Source organism: Hipposideros armiger, unplaced genomic scaffold (genome assembly GCF_001890085.2).
Source record: "Hipposideros armiger isolate ML-2016 unplaced genomic scaffold, ASM189008v1 scaffold_24, whole genome shotgun sequence".
NCBI classification, from domain to species: Eukaryota; Metazoa; Chordata; class Mammalia; order Chiroptera; family Hipposideridae; genus Hipposideros; species Hipposideros armiger.
The window spans coordinates 2,977,957-2,983,867 of NW_017731374.1; positions in this window are offsets into that span (position 1 = coordinate 2,977,957).

Genomic DNA, 5,911 nt, shown 5'->3' on the forward strand with positions numbered 1-5,911 from the left:
GGCCCGGGACTGCGGGGGGCGCCGGGGCAGGCTGCGGGCTGCTCCCGCGCCGCGCGTCGGCCGAGGGCCAGCCGGAGCAGGGCGCCTGCGTGCTCCTGGCGCGCTCACTCCCCCTCGCCGCGCCGCGCCCAGGGCCCGAGGAGGCCCAGCCGAGCGCCCGCTCCCCAGGCGCCTTTTCCTGCGCCCGCAGCCCCCGCCTCCCACCTGGGAGGCTGCACCTCTAGCTACCACCGCCGCCGCCGGGACTGCAGCACGCCCTCCTCCCTCGGGGCTGCGCCGGGTAATTGCAAAACGGGTTTGTGCTGCCCCCTGCCGGTCCGAGTGCCCCCTGCTGCTGTAGGTGTGCTCACGTGTGTACACGTAGGTGAGCACACACGTGTTTCCGGCGCCCCGAGCCCTGCAGACGCCAGTGTGTCTCCCCTCACCTAGATAGGAAAACAGGGCTGTATGCCCTCCGGGAAGCCTTGTCCCAAAGGCCAGAGACAGAGAGAGAGAATAGCATTAAGTGAAGACCCTCCTGGGCCCTCAGTTTCCCCTTCTGGAAAAGGAAAGGGGTGTGCCAATTACATTCAGTTTAAGATTGCAGAGCTAGAAGGTCCCTTTCATCCATTGCAGTCCAATAGGCTCATTCCAAATAAGGAAATTAAGGCCGGGCAAGGAGGGGGAGTACTTTTGCAACCTACTACTCAGAAAAACCCCTTCCCTCAAGGAACTCGTTTCCAGTATTGTCCCAGAGGCATTCATAAATAACCATAACCGAGAAGGCTAGTATAGGCTGGACAAATTACTGGGAAGCAAAGTAGAACTGAGGCCTGAGAATGAATAGTATAGGACACACTGAGAAGATCAGAGATGGAGGGAAGTGTTTATAAACACTGCCCTTCAGGTGCACAAGTTCAAGGCCTGCTTCTGGGAGAAGTGTTGTGCAGTGTTGCTGGAAGGAGTGTGGAAGAGAAGGAGGCTGAAAGGAGGTCAGGCCTCTTGAGAAATATAACACTGCTTTTTTTCTTGTGCCTGACACTGTGCTAAGCCTGTTCTATTCATCACCTAAATCCTCAGGACAACCTGGTTCTATAGATGATTTTATCCCCATTGCATAAAGAAGGAAACTGAAGCTTAGAGAGCTTAAAAGACTTGCTCTAGATTTCATGGTTAATAGGGACTCGTTTGCAGGGCTTCAAAGCTGTTGCTCCTAACGACTGCCAGGCTGAGGCATGTAGCATGACTGGCAAGCAGTGAGGTTTTCGGAGAGGCCTGGACAGAAGCAGTGGCCACAGCAAAAGAGACAGAGAAAGAGGAAGGGATGACTTCACAAGGCATTCCGAGAATAGCCATTTATTGGAGATCAGGCACTGTCTTAGGTGATTTCATGGATGATGTTTTTATTAATCCTCACTCCAACCCTTCCAGGTAGTTCTATTTCTCCCCATGGATTTAGGTGGAGTTTAGGGCTTAGAGAATGGGCTTAGCGACCTTGCCCGAGGTCTCAGTGCTCCCGAATGGCAGCAGCCAGTGCCTTCCCTCACTTGTTGCTCAGTGTTTCCTTTAGGATTCTGTAGGGGCATACTGTGTGACAGTATATTCTGAGGGGGCACCTGCCAATCAGTCTTCAGATACCCACTCAGCTCTCCTCCCCACAAGACTTGACTTAGTAGAATACCATCAGCAAGTTGGGGTTCAAAGTAGCCCAGCTTCCTGATCTCGAAGGATAGCCCATTTCCTATTATATACCTCAGGAGTGCTGTGGTAGACTGAATAATGCCCTTCCCCCCCTTCCCCAAAAGTTCACATCCCAGTCCCCAGAACCTTGCATGGCAAAAGGAACTTGGCAGGTTAAACTGATTACATTGGGAGTTTGAGGTAGGGCGATTATCCTGGATTATCTGGGTGGGCCCAATGTAATCATGAGGGTCCTTATAAAAGGGAGGCAGTAGGGTTCAAGTCAGAGAAGGTGATGTGACAATGGCAGCAGAAGTCAGAGTGATGCATCCAGGAGCCAAGGAATGCACGTGATTCCTAGCAGCTAGAAAAGGTAAGGAACAGATTATCCCCTAGATGTTCCAGAAGGAACAGAGCCTAAGGACTGGACTGTTTCTTATTCATCATTCTATCCCCACAGAGCATCTAGCCTGCAGTCTGGTAAGTACATAATAGACTTTCAATAAATGCTTGTTGAATGAATGTGAGATCTCATTTCAATGTCATAACAGCCCCATGGGGTAGCGTATGTTGTCGCCTTTTAGAGATGGGGAAAATGAAGATTGAAGTGGAGCCTGGACTCACTCCTGACACCAGAGCTCATGCACTACAGACAGTACCATGTCATTGAGAATCACCTGGGGACTCCAGATGTCTTTAGCTTGAGCTGTACCTCAAGAAACAGAGGCTTGGGCTTTCCTTTGATTAAATTTCATGTTGCCCAACTCTCAGTCTCAGAATTACAAATTTGATGAGCAAATTTGCACTTTGTCTGCTCATCATGTTAGGTACTTTAATCTTTGCCTTTTTGACCTAAAAATACATATCCCTGCTATCTGAGCTCTATAACCAGCCCTTTGAAATTTTTAATTGCCATTTCTCGGACCTCTGTGCTCAATGTGAATGGCCCAGAAGTGCACACATATCCTGTTTGTCAATACATCACTCTTTTATGGATCTTTTGGCCCTCAAACTATTCTTCAGAACCCCTAGTATTTCCTCTCTGTTTCTGTCTAAAACCACCTTGGGCTGAAGTTCTCAAGAAACGGTCTACACTCAATTCCAGGTCCTTCCCTTGGTCATAAGCAGTAGCTTGACATCCTCAGTTTCATGGAATTTGAGCCCTAGAGGCACCTTCTTGCCTTCTCTTTGTTAAAGCTCAGCTACCACTTCTTCACCCACCTCACCAGGTTCATGAGAACTTCCCATCATCCCTCCCATCCCTACTCCAGAGCTTTGGGTCATCAGCAAACTTTGGAGAGCCCTCATGCACGCCCTTCCTCCAGAGTGGTTTTACATGTTAATTAAACAGCCCTTGCCCTATCTCTAAGGAACTCCTTTCAGAAATGTGCCGTTTATGCCTATCCTCTGTTTCCTGGCTCATTTCCTAGACTCATTAAAATTTTGCCCTCATTCTGACTCCTTTTTCTTCCCCATAGCACAAGATTACACTTTAATGTATGTCCCTATATACTCCCCTATGAATTTTTCTTTCCATAAACATTTATGGAGCCCTTACTGTGTATCACAAAGCCTTCCCTACCCTTCTGATAAATGTGGGCTTGTGGGGAGGGGCAAATGGGGGAAGGGGATCAATAGTCACGTGATGGATGGTAACTGCACTTACAGTGATGATCCCTATGTCATGTATACAACTACTGAATTGCAGTGTTACACACTGGAAATATAGTATATAACGTATACCATTTTTATAACAATAAAATGTCAGCTTAACCTTTGTGTTATCGTTTCACAATAATAATAACTATCATAAATTAAAGACTGTGTAGTGGGCAGCTGTGGTTTCTGCTAGCCTCGCATCCATTTTCCTTCCTTGGGTTACTTTGCAGAAGTACTTCCTCACCACTCAGAGGCTTAGGGGGTCTAGGTGAAGCTGACTCCACCACGGCCACAGGTATGCCCATGATCAGGCCTGGCTCATCAGAGCATCGCATTTCCCAGTCTGGCGCAAGAATGGGCAGTAACTCACATCAGCCCTGGAACGCTTGTTGAAGTGGTTGGGAATCAGCAGCGTGAAGCCCAGAGCTGCTTGCTGCAGGCCCACCTTGGTACCACATGGAGAAAGCCTGAGAGTGATACCAACACAAAGAGAAGCAGGGTCAAGAGATGGACAGACACAGATTTCTGATGACGATTTGATTGTGACGACCTGGACCCAGCGGTGCCTGAAGCTACATCTTGGAATGTACAATTTAAGGAGTGAATCAGATTAGAATGAAGCTTGTCCAAGTCTCTTTCATGAGCACAGGGTATAAGCATTGTTTTGAATCAGCACTCCGTTTATTCATGGTTTCCAGGACTCATCTCCAAGCGAATAATTAGCAAAGCAATGCTCATCACTGAATTGTACAGAGATAAATGGAGAGTTAATGAGTCACGTCAACTTTTAGATCCAGAGGTGACAATGACAGGACTTTCTGATGACACAACTGAGTCCCAAATTTATATTTTTAGCCAACCCTTTCCCCCTGCTCTAGGTCATATTTCTGACTTCCTCCTCTACAACTAATCTCTAGGTCTTCATTCCAAACGCCTACTCTCCAGCCTTCTGCCTAGACTCAAGAGATTAATATCTTGAGAGACACAGGCATGTCCCCCACTTCCCTGATGCTAGCCGTAGCATGGATTTCTTCCCTGCAGGGTGTGCAGCTTGCTTTGGGGAAACACATGTGGCTGGGATGCGACATTTATGATGGAGATATACCCAGAGAGAAGGGGGGTATTTTTATAGTGCCTGCCCACCCTTCTGTCCCCCACCCCACCCCACCCCCGCTTACATCTCCAATGTTAGCCCCTCTTACCGGACATTCCTGATGAGCTTTCCTATCTCTTACTCTCTCTTAGCCAACTGCTTATCTTTTATTCTTTTCTATCCAATGGTCTAAAATCAGTATTGTCCAATGGAACTTTATGCAATGATGAGAACCTTCTATATCAGTGTTGTCTCATATGTCAGCCACTAACCACATGTAACTATTGAGCACTTGCGAGGCGGCTAGTGCACCTCAGGGACTAAATATTTAATTTTATTTTGATTTTCATTAAAATAACTTCCTATGATTAATGGTCACCATATTGAACAACACAGGACTAGACATCACCCCCCCCCCACCCATCACCTACAGCTGGGTTTATCTCCCTAGTCCCTGCTCCACTCCTATTGGGAAGGACTAGTGCCAAGTATCCCTAGGCTGCTGACATTAACCTTCCCATGCCCAGCCAAGTCACAATATATGACAGCTCCGATCCTATTTGTCATCAAAGCATAACCCCATTTCCTGCCAAGTTGGTCAAAACCAAGGTAAATTGTTCATTTGGGGAAAGACCTTGGCAGCTGGGCTGGTGGTAGTGGTGGAATGTGCTTTGGAAATCCTGCCACAGCTCAGAGTACATCGTGGAAGTGGCATTTCAAAGTGAGGGTCCCATGACTCACCTGAGTCAACATTGCACAACCAAGGGACAGGAACCACAGACACGCACAGAACTCTCCCTACCACGTCCTTGTGTGTTGCAGGCTTCAAGGCCTAGTTCTAGCTAAGGAAAGAGAGAAGTTGAGGAAAGAGAAGGTAGTGGGTAGGGTCAGATGCATGCCAGTGAAGGTTTGAGACGAATGAGGTCTGGGAGGTCGAAAGTAGGCTGGCCGGGGAGGAGCCAGTGGCCCTGGCATCTTGAGGAGAGTACAGTGATGGAAGCAGTGAATGAATTGTGTGGGTTAAAGAGAAAATGGAAGCCATGGAGATGGTAGGTCCAGACTACTCATTTGAAAAACTTAGCATGAAAGGGAGGCAATGAGTTACCAAAGGATTTCTGCTGGATTTTAGTCTGAGACTCACTTTTCTCGTCTGTAAAATGGGTAAGTACTACTCTAAGTGTTGTTATGACATTGATAGGACAAAACACAACTGATGCAAAGAAGAAGTGAAGCTTTATAAACTGCAAATTCCTGTAAAAGTAGAAGGCCAGAAGAAGGAGGGAGTATACGGCAGCAGCTACAAGGGGCAAGGGGATCGAGCAAAGTTTTAGGAGGGTCTGGTTCTTATTTTAATGTTGGGGAGGCCAATATAAATGAGGAGGAAAAAAGAAATGAGAGAGTATCAGGGAACAAACACAAAGAGAATATTTGTGTCGGGGAAGGAGTAAATGGCCTTTTCTGAAGCTGGAGGGAAGGCTGGGCGGAGGAGGCTGGGTGGAG